The 14515-nt window shown below is 40.8% G+C and overlaps 1 protein-coding gene across 1 annotated transcript in view; it reads left to right on the top strand.

Annotated features, from left to right (window-relative positions):
• The window catches only part of GRM1 (glutamate metabotropic receptor 1), a 348169-nt gene that overhangs the window by 136886 nt on the left and 196768 nt on the right, over positions 1–14515 (top strand). The window lies entirely within an intron of this gene.

Genomic DNA, 14515 nt, shown 5'->3' with positions numbered 1-14515 from the left:
ATGAAAACTTGTCCGTTTATGGAAGAACCTTGAAGGCAGATATTTTGCCTGGAGAAACAGAGTATCCTAGTGTAAAGAGCTTAGGCCTAGGAGTCAGAGGACTTGGGTTTTAATCCTGGCTCAGATACTAATCTGCTGCGTGACTTTAGGGAAGTCACTTTACTTCTCTTTCCTAGTTTCCTAATCTGTAAAGTGGGGGTTAAATACCTGTTCTCCTTCCTACTTAATAATAATAATAAGAATGATAATTATGGTATTTAAGAGCCAGGCACTGCACTAAGTGCTGGGTAGGGTTCTAGCAAATCGAATTGGACACAGTCCCTGTCCCTCGTGGGGTTCCCAGTCTCAATCCTCATTTTACAGATGACCTAACTGAGGAACAGAGAAGTGAAATGATTTGCCCAAGGTCACACAGCAGACAAGTGGTAGAGCCAGGATTAGAACCCATGTCCTTCTGACTCCCAGGCCTGTGCTCTAACCATTATGCCACACTGCTCTATTTAGACTGTGAGCCTTGTTTCAGACAAGGACTGTGTCTGCTCTGTTTGATTTGCATCTATCCCAGAGCTTAGAACTGCGTTTGACATATAGTGAGTGCTTTACGTATCATAATTGTTATTATCATTATTTAATTTCCTCTTTATGGTCTCAAGACTTACCCAGCATAGGCAGCCTATAAATGTGGCTGTTGTTGCAGTTGCCATTTCTATCACAAGTGTTGATCAATCCATCAGTCATATTTATTGAGCACTGACAACTCTACAGGGGGTGGTGAGGACAATGATCCCCACAGCTGTGAGAGCTGAACTCACAACTTCGGTTATGCCAGCTCTCGATAAGACCTGAGTTTTCATTCAAGGCCCAAAAGACTCAGAATGATGGCTTTTTCACTTGCTATTTCTTTGAAGCTTGTCCCCAGCCCCTGCTAAAATCCTTGTCTCCTTTTCCTTCTCATCCCCATCAAGAAAAGTTGGATTCTAGGGTTTCACCCAGCGGATTTCAAAATGCACACAATCCTAGGAAATCCCTTGAAACACCCAAGGGTGGGGCTCTTGACGCAGATTGAAGTGGATGACCATGCAGTTCTGTTATCAAAATGGAACACTCGTATATGCCAAATATGCTTTATTTTCACTCCTCTCTGCTTTAAATTACTGGGGCCCAGTTTTCACCTGGATATCTCTGAGCTCTTGAGCTGATCAGGAGGCTGCTCAGGAACAGCAGCTCCATCTTCTGAGGGGACTACACCAATCTCCCACTGACTGGACACTAACTACTGAATATTTGATTCATTCACTCAATCGTATTTATTGAGCGCTTACTGTGTGCAGAGCACTGTACTAAGTGCTTGGGAAGTACAAGTTGGCAACATATAGAGACGATCCCTACCCAACAACGGGCTCACAGTCCAGAAGGGCGATCAACTGCTTCAGTCTTTAACTTTAGTTGATTTGTTTCTGTTTTCTGCACTGAGGTGAATTGATTAATAGAATCAGTCAGTGAGGCCTTGTTAAAAAGAATTTAGTCTTCTAAGCACCCAGTATTTTATTCTAAAGACTAGGTTAGTTGTTTTGTGGTTACTACTTTTGGTTCTTTACAAGAAGTAATACATCAGCTCATGTATATGTACATATATATGTATGCTCTTGAAATGAAACTGCTTAAGCAAAGAGTGACTAAAATTGGGGCAGGCCCCCAGTTATCAATTAATCAATTAGGACTCAATAGATTTTAATATTACTAGATAAGGCATTTAATTGAGAAGGGAATGGTTGGATTGAATTCTCAATCTTCTTGCTGCATATTTTGATTTCTAGTATGAAATGCAATTATGGCATGTTGAAATATCTGTTCAAGTAAGCTCACTCAGATCTGTTTTGACCTTATTTTTTTAATGGTATTTGTGAAGTGCTTACTATGCACCAGGCACTGTACTCAGTGCTGGGCTAGATAAAGATGATCAAGTCGGATATCGTTTATGTCCCACATGGGGCTCCCAGTCTTAATCCCCATTTTACTGATGAGGTAACTGAGTCACAGACAAATGAACTAATCAATGGTATTTATTAAGTGCTTATTATGTGCAGAGCACTGTGCTAAGCACTTGAGAACAATAATAATAATGATGGAATTTGTTAAGTGCTTACTATGTGCAAAGCACTGTTCTAATCAATCAGTCGTATTTATTGAGCACTTACTGTGTGCAGAACACTGTACTAAGTGCTTGGGAAGTACAGGTTGGCAACATATAGAGACAGTCCCTACCCAACAGTGGGCTCACAGTCTATAAGAACTGCTGGGTGGGAATACAAGGTGATCAGGTTGTCTCATGTGGGGCTCACAGTCTTCATCCCCATTTTACAGATGAGGTAACTGAGGCTCAGAGAAGTTAAATGACTTTCTCAAGGTTACACAGCAGACATGTGGCAGAGTCAGGATTAGAACCCATGACCTCTGACTCCTAAACCCATGCTCTTTCCACTGAGGCACACTGTTTCTCTTCTCTTCTAGAGAAGCAGCCTGGCTCAGTGGCAAGAGCATGGGCTTTGGAGTCAGAGGTCATAAGTTCAAATTCTGGCTCTGCCAATTGTCAGTTGTGTGACTTTGGGCAAGTCACTTCACTTCTCTGTGCTTCAGTTACCTCATCTGTCAAATGGGGATTAAAACTGTGAGCCCACCGTGGGACAACCTGATCAACTTGTAACCTCCCCAACACTTAGAACACTGCTTTGCACATAGTAAGTGCTTAATAAATGCCATTATTATTATTATTATTATTATTATTATTATTATTATAACATGCTACTCCTCATGACCTCATTCAGTCATTCAGTTTGGCAGGTTTTCAGTGAGGAATTAGGTTTGTAGTTCTCATTATATTATGGGGTTAGACTCTTTGTGAACCTCACATTAAGTAAAACACATATGTTGAGCTGTGTGAACTGGCATGCAAACCTCCTTTGTAGGTGGAATTAAAAGATATAGAGGAGTATGGAACCCTCCTTAAGGAGACTTTCCCAGAAAACAAAGAATTTCTTGCTCCTCAGTAGGAACCAGGAAGAGCAAAGACTCCTAAGGAGTCTGTGCTTCCTAGAACCCTTCTCCCTACACTTTCCACCCAAGGATTCTAGGTTCCAGATCTTTAATTAATCAATCAATGGTATTTATTGAGCACTTAATGTATGCAGAGCACTGTACTGAGTACTTGGGAGAGTACAACAGAGTTAGTAGACATGCTCCCTGTCCTCAACAACTTTACCATGAGGAGGTAAGACTGTGAGCCCACTGTTGGGTAGGGACTGTCTCTATATGTTGCCAATTTGTACTTCCCAAGCGCTTAGCACAGTGCTCTGCACATAGTAAGCGCTCAATAAATACGATTGATGATGATGATGAGGTATAGATATGGTGTGTTTCTTGCTCCTCTCTCCAGTTGATGATTGGGCAATGTCTGTTCTAAGCCACACTGTCTTTGTCTCCTGGAGAAAAGCCTCCATGGGGGTAAGGAATCCCTTTTATCACCCTTTACAATGTACAATTTTCATAGGGAAAATCTTAGGCAAGGCAATAGGAAATTTGGAACTTTTTCTGATTTTCCCCCTTTTCTGTTACTTTTTGGTCCATCTTTGAACTAAACTCCTGTATGTGGGTAAAATAATACTGAGCTCTTTTAAAAATGTTTAGTGGGAGTCTCAATGCTTCCCTAAGGCCATTCTCTGTATTCTCAAAAATCAATATGGCCTAGTGGAAAACCACGAGTCTGGAAGTCAGAGGACCTGGGTTCTAATCCCACCTCCGCCACTTACCTACTGTGTGATCTAGGACAAGTCACTTCACTTCTCCTCAGTTCGGTCATCTGTAAAATGGGGATTTAATACCTGCTGTCCTTCCTACTTAGACTGTGAGCCCTATGTGGGACCCAATTATCTTGTATCTAACCCAGCTCTTAGTACAGTGCTTGGCACATAGTAAGTGCTTAACAAACATCAAAGTTGTTATTATTATCTGCCTCTCAGGAGTGGGATATTTTAATTCTCATATATCATTACAGGCATCTCACTTAACAGCATTAGAGTATATATGCACCTTGACCAATGCCATGCTCATGTACACAACCGTTTCTCCAACATAAAATCACACTTTTACCTGCATAGATGATCATTATTAAAAGGCTGGTCCCAAGTTCCCTATCAGCTTTCTACCAAAAACTTATAGCAAACAGGGAGTATGGGAAAACTGATGTATTTTTCAGACTTCATACCAATACCAAATACCATAATTACTAATTAATCCTCCCCTTGGATGATCTAGCTTGAAGCTTCCCCTGGTAGTCAAAGGACCTGGGTTCAGATTCCAGGTCTGTCACTTGCCTCCTGTGTGAATCTGGGCAAATCACAGCCTTTTCATGCCTTAATTTCCCCTTATGAAAAATGGGGATGGTAACCATACCCACCCCATAGAAATAAAAGCACTTTGAAAACAAAAGCACTACGTAAGATGAAGGTGTTATTATATTTGGTAAATATTTCCATGCATCAGATTCAGTGGAAAGAGCACGGGCTTTGGAGTCAGAGGTCATGGGTTCAAATCCCGCCTCCACCAGTTGTCAGCTGTGTGACTTTGGGCAAGTCACTTCACTTCTCTGTGCCTCAGTTCCCTCATCTGTAAAATGGGGATTAAGACTGTGAACTCCACGTAGGACAACCTGATCACCTTGTATCCCCCAGCACTTAGAACAGTGCTTTGCACATAGTAAGTGCTTAACAAATACTATTATTATTATTATTATTACATATAATACGTAGAAAGAGATGGGGGTAGGACAGAGTGCTCTGTCCCTTTGTGGGTGGTGGGTGGGTGTGGAAGGGAGAGAGAGAGAGAGAGAGAGAGAGAGAGAGACTCTCTGCAAATGGGCACCAGGCTCATAATTTAATTATTTTCTCTTGCCAGGACCCAGGATGTGACTGAAGAGGTGTTCTCAATATCCTTGATTACAGAGAAATGTATTTCAGTTAAATGATTTTTACCTATATTTAAAAGATGTATTTTTAATAGAAGGGATAAGCTATCTTAGGCTCTCACTTCATTTTTCAAAGTTTCAAAAGTTGAGGAAAAAAGTCTGAATAGGTAGGCTTCAGGCAAAAAAAAAAGAGGAGAGTTGTTTATTTTCCCAAGACTGTATTTTTTTTAATGAAACATGACATTGAATTTATAGTGAAAAACTAATTTATAATCCACAGGCCAGAGAAATTGAATACATATTTTCACATCCAGAACGATCACGACTCAGACACATCATCCATAGCTACCTCACATCTCAAGGACGGGAAATAAATCAATACCTGCTGATGATGTGACCCGTTTCAGCCCCTGTAGCCCTCCTGCTGCAGTGCTGGACTGAAGTTAAATCCTGGGAAGGTTCTGTTTCCTGAAAAGCAACTTGGAGCTGAAGATGAGAGAAAGAGAGTGTGCAGTGCTTGTCTGATTTTCAGTGTGCCTGAAACTGGGTAATCCTAGCAATCAATCAATCAATCATATTTATTGAGCACTTACTGTGTGCAGAGCACTGTACTAAGCGCTTGGGAAGTACAAGTTGGCAACATATAGAGACAGTCCCTACCCAACAGTGGGCTCACAGTCTTAAAGTCTAGCACTGGTAAGTATTTGGGGTTTAGGCCCAAACGGTTAGGTTAATGACATGTTCCTTGGTCATATATATTTAATACTGAATAAGCCTTCATCTTGAATCAGTTTCACATGTTGGGCAGGGACTGTCTCTATATGTTGCCGACTTGTACTTCCCAAGTGCTTAGTACAGTGCTCTGCACACAGTAAGTGCTCAATAAATACGATAGAATGAATGAATGCTATACCGCATAGCAATCAGTGTTTTGACTACAAATTGTGGGGAAATCTACTGTACTTATTGAGGGCTTACTGTGTGCAAAGGGCTGTATTAAGCACTTTGGAGAGTATGGTACAGTGGAATTAGACACATTCTGTGGTCACAAGAAGTTTATAGTCTAGAAGGGGAAGCAGGCAATAATGGATGCAGTATGGGTTACTTAGCCTGTGCTTTATTTCAGGAAACATAAGACCATAAGTGGTGCCATTACTGAGGGATAACAATAGTCCATCTAGTTCAGTATTTTGTGGGTGATAGTGGCAATAGGGTGCTTGGAGAAACCATGTGATTGTTGCCCTTATGACATTCATCTTAATGTTATCTTTCTAATGATGCTATTTGTTAAGCACTCATCATGTGCCAGGAACTGTACTAAGCGCTGGGGTAGATAAAAGATCAATCAATGAATCATATTTATTGAGTGCTTATTGTGTACAGAGCACTGCACCGAGCTGTTGGGAGAGTACAACAAAGTTGGTAGACATGTTCCCTGCCTCTTAGGCTGATAGATATGCAGATATAAGAGGCAGATATGTATATAAGTGTTGGGGGATGAGGGAGGGGTGAGTAAAGTGTGCAAACCCAAATGCAAGGGCGATATAGAAAGGAGTGGGAGAAGAGGAAATGAGGGCTAGTCAGGGCAGGGCTCTTGGAGATGTGCTTTCAGTAAGCCTTTGAAGAACCGAAGAGTGAGAACAATGATAATGGTAGTGTTTAAGTGCTTTCTATGTGCCAAGCACTGTTCTAAGTGCTGGGGTAGATACAAGGTAATCAGGTTGTCCCACGTGGGGCTCAGTCTTAATCCCCATTTTACAGATGAGGTAACTGAGGCACAGAGAAGTTGTGACTTGCCCAAAGTCACACAGCCATTAAGAGGTGGAGCCAGGATTCGAACCCATGACCTCAGACTCCCACGCCTGTGCTCTTGCCTCTAAGCCACGCCGCTTCTTCAGATATGAAGGAGGGCATTCCAGGCCAGAGGCAAGATGTGGGTGAGAAGTGGATGATGAGATAGACAAGATAGAGGTAGAGTGGTGCAAGATAGTGGTATTAGAGGAATGATGTGAACATCTGGGTTGTAGTAGGAAAGCAGTGGGGTAGGAGGGGGCAGAGGGAGCAATGTTATTGAGTACTTTACAGCCAACGGTCAGGAATTTCAATTTGATACAGAGGTGGATAGGCAACTACTGGAGGTTCTTGAGGAGTGGGGAAACATGGGCTGAAGATTGTTGTAGAAAAATTATCTGGGTGGCAAAGTGAAGCATGGCTTGGAGTGGGGAGAGACAATAGCAGGGAGGTCAGCAAGGAGCCTGATACAGTAATCAAGGTGGGTTAAGATAAATGCTTGGATGAACATGGCAACAGATTGGATGGAGAGGAAAGAGAGGATTTTAGCACTGTTAGGAAGGTTGAACTGACAGGATTTAGTGACAGATTGAATCTGTCGGTTGAATGAGAGAGATGAGTTAAGAATAACACCAAGGTTATGGGCTTTTTAAAAATGGCATTTATTAAGCACTTACTATGTGCAAAGCACTGTTCTAAGCACTGGGGAGGTTACAAGGTGATCAGGTTGTCCCAGATGATGGTACCCTTAACATTGATGGGAAAGTCAGGGGAAGGATAATGTATGGGTAAGAAGAAAAGGAATATTTTTGGGATATGTTGTTAGAGATGTCCAAGGAGAGATATCCTTGAAGGCATGAGAAAATGTGAGACCGAAGAGAAGCAGAGAGATCAGGGCTAGAGATGTAGATTTGGGAATCACCCCTATAGAGATGGTAGTTGAAGCCACGGAAGCGAATGAGTTCTCCAAGAGAGTGAGTGTAGATGGAGAATAGAAGAGGACCCAGAACTGAACCTTGAGGAACTCCCACATTTCAGGGGTAGGAGGAAGAGGAGAAGCTCATGGAAAAGACTGAAGATGAGCAGCCAGAGAGATAGCAGGAGAATCAGGAGAGGACAGTGTCAGTTTAGTCAAGGTTGGATAATGGATTGCATAACAAACTAATCAGGTTGGATTGAGTTCATGTTCCACTTCGGGTTCAGAGTCTTAATCCCCATTTTACAGATGAGACAACTGAGGCACACAGAGGTTAACTGACATACCCAAAGTCACATAGCAGAGCTGGATTAGAACCCAGGTCCTTTGGCTCCCCAGGTCCATGCAGTTTTCACTACGCCACACTGTTGCTTACACTTGCTGCTTTGCCTCTACATCTTTAATTCTACTGCTAATAGTCCATTGTGGACCTCTTCTCCATGAATTTGACCCTTGTGATTTATACAAATCTCATGTTCATTTATGTTAGCAAAATTTTACAGGGAATCCACATTAGCATAATATAACTTGAATACAGTTTGTCATTTTCTGCCTTTGTCATATCAGGGATAAGATGTGGGCAGCCTGCCCAGTGATGCACTATACTCAACCCAGTCCACACATATTGCTCCTCTGCCAGTCTACTTCCCTGTCCCGAGCTCATGCCTCACCTGCTATGAAGCTCTTTGCTCGTGCCTTCCTTCTTTCCTGAACTCCTTCCCAAACTGACCACCTCTCTCTGTCTTCAAAGCCTTACAAAAATCACGTCTCCTTCAGGAAGTCTTCCTAGACAAAGCTCCCATCTCCTATTTTCCTTCCTTTCTGTCTCTTTCATGCACTTAGCCCCACCCTCCCTTAACACATTTATGAAGCATTCCATATCTTTTCAGGCCTTACCAGACTAAGCCCCTCCCTTTCTTCTTCTCCCATTCCCTTCTGTGTCATCTTGACTTGCTCCCTTTGTTCTCCACCTCCAGCCTCACAACACAAGTACATATCTGTAATTTATTTATTTATATTAATATCTGGCTCCCCTCCTTTAGATGCCTAGCTTGTTGTGGGCAGGGATTGTGTCTGTTTATCATTGTATTGTACTCTCCCAAGCGCTTAGTACAGTGCTCTGCACACAGTAAGTGCTCAATAAATACGATTGATTGAATGAATGAATTAGGTCATCTGCATCATCCCCACTTCCACAACACTTACGTATTTATACTTATACTAAGTTGCTTCCCTTACTTGTAATTTATTTTAATGTCTGTCTTCCCCTCTAAACTGTAAACTCCTTGAGAGCTGGGATCATGTTTACCAATTGTATTGTACTTTCCCAAGCATTTAGTACAGTGTTCTGCACTATACTAAATAAATACCATTGATTGATTGGGGATTAGGCACCATTTACATTTTTATAAGTTAAGTATGGGAAATAATTTATTTGATGAAGAATACTATGCCCAAATCAATTCTTAATATAGACAATTAAAATCAACACTATGCTGTACTGAAGAAACAAGACACTTATCTCAGGTACAGTTCCTGTCCTGAATGGGGCTCACAATCTCCATTTTAATCTCCATTTTATTATTATTAATAATAATGATGATGATGGTATTTGTTAAGTGCTTACTGTGTGCCATTCACTGTTCTAATCGCTGGGGTAGATACAAGGCTATCAGGTTTTCCCACGTGGGGCTCACAGTCTTAATCCTCATTTTACATATGAGGTAACTGAGGTCCAGAGAAGCTAAGTGACTTGCCCAAAGTCACACAGGGGACAAGTGATGGAGCCGGGATTAGAACGCTTGACCTCCGACTCCCAAGCCTGTGCTTTTTCCACTAAGCCCCACTGCTTCTACAGATAAGATATCAGAGGCAGAGACCTTTAAATAACTTCCCCAAAGTTACACAGCAGCCAAATGGCAGAGTTGGAAATAACAAGGAACACAAGAAATAACAGGAACTACATTCTTTGCGTCATTAAAAACTCAATTGTAGAGACATCTAAAATGATTGTTATGGTAAGTAGACAAGACAGACAATTGAAAATATTTTTTTTTTATCTCTGGTTCCTCAACAGCCATGAAAATCTGGGGTCTGATGCTTAAGTTCGAGTAGCTTAGCTGAGCATACCAATCAGAAAGAAAATATCCCTCATATCAAGGGATAGCAAAAGGATAGTTGTGCTAATCTGTGAATTGCTGCCACTACCATCATCACCAATCAGCATTTATTGAGTAGCTTTTCTTGGATATATGGCAGTACCTTAGGCATTATACACTGAATATGGCATCATCTCCCAAATAAAGATATGGAAGTTGATAAGTTTGAAGAAATAGAGATGAGGGCTCTAAAAATAACTTTTTCATTAGGAAATGTGGAATATTTAAACTTTTTGTCCGCCTTAATATCTGTTTGCATCCTAACTTTACTTTCTTAAAATCTATTCATCATCCATGATTTTATCTAAATAATTTTTATCCTATCGAAATTTTATGCCTGCACAACTCCCCATGTTAATGAATTTTAAATGTTTATTATTACCTGCTGTGTGAAATGGTATTTTTTTTTGTCTTGCTCTTACCACTTTTAACCTCCAACAGGCTTTAGTACTGGGGATTTGAAAACATCATTTGTGTCCCCAACGCAAAATTTTTTAGGCTTTAATTAGGTTCCTTCTCAGCTTTATTTTTTCCAAATGGAAAAATCCGAATCTTTTCTTTGTATCCTCATATGGAAGCTATTTCACTGTCTTTATAATTTTAGTTAACTTTCCCTGTACCTTTTCTAGCTCAGCATGGCCTTTCTAATGTTTGGAAATTAGAACTGCGTGTGGTATTTTAGTTCAGCACACTCCAGCATAATGCAGTGGTAATTCTGTTTGATTTCAATTTCCCTTTCTGAAGATGTCCTGCATTTTATTGGCCTTCTTGGCTGCCATTGCATATGAATTGAATGAATCATTCATTAGTCAGTTATAGACATAACTGGGTCTAGAAGCCAGTCTCTTGAATCCCACTAACATTATAATCAATTCCTCCATACAAGTTCTCAGTCCTAAAGTCTCATCTGTCATTACTAATGGGAGAGTCCATCATCATCAGTGAATCACAGTACTCTAGTAAATCATAAGCTAAAATAAATTATTTCAATAGCAAACAGAGGTTTGAAGGAAAGATGGTTAGAAAATAATTGAGATAGTACACAGTTTCTGTTTGATGAAATTAATGGAGATTTGTAAAACAAAGAAGCCTCCTAAAGCTTGTTTCAAACAGAATCAAAGAATTGCTCAGCAACAACATTATTGATTGTTCAAGAGCAAAGCACTGCGAACGAATTGGCAGCAACTTAAAATTCTGTTTCTAGTGCATTGGAATCAAATGTGGGAATTGGTTCCCTCTGTGATGCTGATGAACCACTGATATTACTGTTGCCGAGGGATGATTCGGATCTACCTAGAACAAGTATTCCTCAACTAATTCACAGCTGTGTTATCGCACTGTGTTTCTCTATTTTTCCATTAGATTCACTATAAAATATACTCAATAATCTGGAATCCTGGCAGATGTGTGTATTTTGTTTTTCACACAGAGTCAAAACCAAAATGTTTTAAAATAGAAAAAGTAGTGTCTGTTGCAAGCTCAACTTTGCCCCCACAGATTCGAAGTACCTCACATCTCACAAACACACACGCACACCCCCACACATGAATTCACTGATAGGAACGTACTCCGGTAACTGAGCTGACACCCTACTGGAAGCTTAAGGGGTAAAAAGGTGGAAGATTTTGGATTGGAACTGTTTTTGGCCAAAGAACAGATTGGCTGGACACCATGATGCCAATTTAGAAATTAAATTTTTTTCAAAGTCAAGGAGGACAGCTACAATATCACCATATTCATCATTACCTCCAGTGATTGCCCATCCACCTCCACATCAAACAGAAACTCCTGACCATCAACTTTAAAGCACTCAGTCACCTTGCCCCCTCCTACCTTACTTCCCAGATTTGCACACTTTGCTCCTCTAATGCCCACCTACTCACTGTACTTCAGTCTCATCTATCTCACTGCCCACCTCTCACCCACATTCTGCCTTGAGTCTGGAATGCCCTCCCTCTTCATATCCGACAGATGATAACTCTCCCTACCTTCAAAACCTTATTAAAAGCACATCTCTTCCAAGAGGCCTTCCCCGGCTGAGCCCTCATTTCCTCTTCTCCCATTCCCTTCTGTGTCACTCTTGCACTTGGATTTGCACCTTTATTAACTCCTCCCTCAGCCCCACAACACTTATATATATATCTCCATAATTTATTTATATTAATGACTGAATCCCTTTCTAGACTGCAAGCTCCTTGTAGTCAGGAAACGTGACTACCAACTCAATAGGGCTATATTCATTCATTCATTCAGTCGTATTCATTGAGCGCTTACTGTATGCAGAGTACTGTATTAAGCACTTGGGAAGTACAAGTTGGCAACATATAGAGACAGTCCCTACCCAACAGTGGGCTCACAGTCTAGAAGTCTATACTGTATTGTTATATTGTACTCTACCAAGTGCTTAGTACAGTCCTCTGAACACAGCAAGCACTCAATAAATATGATAGATTGACTGACAGATTCATAAGTATTTCAAAAAATTCCCTTCGTTTCAACTATCTGCCAACAGTTCTGATAAATCTAACTTTTCTAAAAACTTCTGAACTTCAGTCAGGATTAGCTTGGGAGTCATTCAAAACTATTTGAGTAGTGTATAAATATGAATGCTATATAAGTCACTGGTGACAACTGCTTATGTAAGGACAATCACAGCATAGAGGTCTAGCAATTGCTCCTTGCTCTCTTCCTGACCCCGTTGAATTGTAAAAATGATGTCTTTGGGGCTGTGCACAAGTCTGAAACCAGAATGAGATTCAGGGAGTGCACTGTTGACTATGTTCCTTTGTAGACTGTAAAAAAGAATTCTGGCTAAAACCTTGCTGCTGATGAAAAGCAGGGAGATTTTCCTGTAGTTTCCACAGTAATCTCTCTCCCCTTTCTTCTTGAAAAGGGTGATTGCTAGCACTTTTGAAGTCTTGTGGCAATAATTTTCCATATTCTGAAGAAAAGCTTATGCAAATAGATATTTGCAGAGTAATTCTCCTTCATGCTAGTAGATTTCAGTAGGAATGCCATGGTATATTTTTTATGGAGTTTGTTAAGCAGTTTCTATGCGCCAGGCACTGTACTAAGAGGTGGGGTAAGCTAAGGTTGGACACAGTCCATGTCCCACAAGGGGCTCACAGTCTTAATCCTCATTTTACAAATGAGGTAATTGAGGCACAGAGAAGTTGTGACTTGGCCAAGGTCACCAGCTTTTCTGATAGCTCACTGTGGGCAGAGAATGTATCTGTTTATTGTTTTATTGTACTTTCCCAAGTGCTTAGTATAGTGCACTGCACTACTCAGTAAGCCCTCAAATATGACTGAATGAATGAATACCAAGAGGTAGGCTTAAAAACAGAAACAGGTTCTGAAGGGACCAACCCATTAACAAATCATGGGTTTATTTTGAGGTTCAGACAGCGTGGGAGGGTGTGTTGGTCTTTCAAATTCTATTTGCAAACATGGGTAGGATCTGCTTAGTAGTCTAGTCAATACTATTTAATCAGGATCTAGTGCATGCAGAACACTTTTTGTTTTAATGGTATTTAAGTGCTTGCTGTGTAGCCAGGCACTGTATTGAACACTGAGGTAGGTACAGAATCATCCATCTGGACACAGTCACTGACCTACATGGAGCCTCACAGTCTTATTCCCCATTTTACAGATGAGATAACTGAGGTACAGAGAAGTTAAGTAACTTGTCTGAGGTCACAGCAGACAAGGGACAAAACTGGGATTAGAACCTAGGTTCCTTCCCTCCCAGTGCTTGTTCTAAGCACTTGAGAGATTACAGTGGAGTAAATGGACATGGTTCCGGATCTCAAGGAGTTTACAATTTATTTGGGAAGACAGGCTCTAAGGCAATTTACAGATAGAAGGAAGAAGGAAGAGATATTAAATGAGCTCGTGCTCAACTCATAGGGATGGAAGACCTGACCATAAAAGCTTTTGGGGTTGTGAGTATTACAGTGCTTTGGTGGGACAGAACTGCCAAAATATCACCTCAAGAGAATAATGTCATCTTCAAAAACTAAGAATGGTTTTTCATATCTATCAATTACCTTGCCCTCTCCTACCTTACCTTGCTGCTCTCCTGTTACAACCCAGCCCATATACTTCAGTCCTGTAATGCTAACCTACTCATGGTATCTCAAACTTGTCTAAACCATCCTTCCTTTGGCCTGAAATGCCCTCCTTCATATTTGACAATCACTTTCCCCACCTTCAAAGCTTTACTGAAGGCACAAGTCCTCATAGGCCTTCCCTAAGCCCTCATTTCCTTTTCTTCCACTCCCTTCTAAGTCATCCTTGCACTTGGATTTTCTCCCTTTATTGACCCTTCCCTCATCCTCACAGCACTTACATACACATCTATAAAGGGGACGTTTCTACCAACTCTGTTATATTTTTGTATTTTACTCTTCCAAGTGCTTAGTGCAGTTTTTTTGTACACAGTAAGTGCTCAATAAATATGATTGATTTTCTATACTGTAACAACAAAGCCACCACATCTATTTTAAGGATTATAAGGCTTTCCATTGTGAGGGTTCAATTTCCAGTGTACAGAATTTTGTTATCAGAGGCTTTGCTATACTATATTAGCTATTTGTATAGTCAGTGAACCAGGCAATTGTACTTCAG

The sequence above is a fragment of the Tachyglossus aculeatus genome, chromosome 2, assembly GCF_015852505.1.
Source record: "Tachyglossus aculeatus isolate mTacAcu1 chromosome 2, mTacAcu1.pri, whole genome shotgun sequence".
NCBI classification, from domain to species: Eukaryota; Metazoa; Chordata; class Mammalia; order Monotremata; family Tachyglossidae; genus Tachyglossus; species Tachyglossus aculeatus.
The sequence above is the reverse complement of the archived record's forward strand: the minus strand, read 5'-3'. Positions and strand labels throughout refer to the sequence as shown.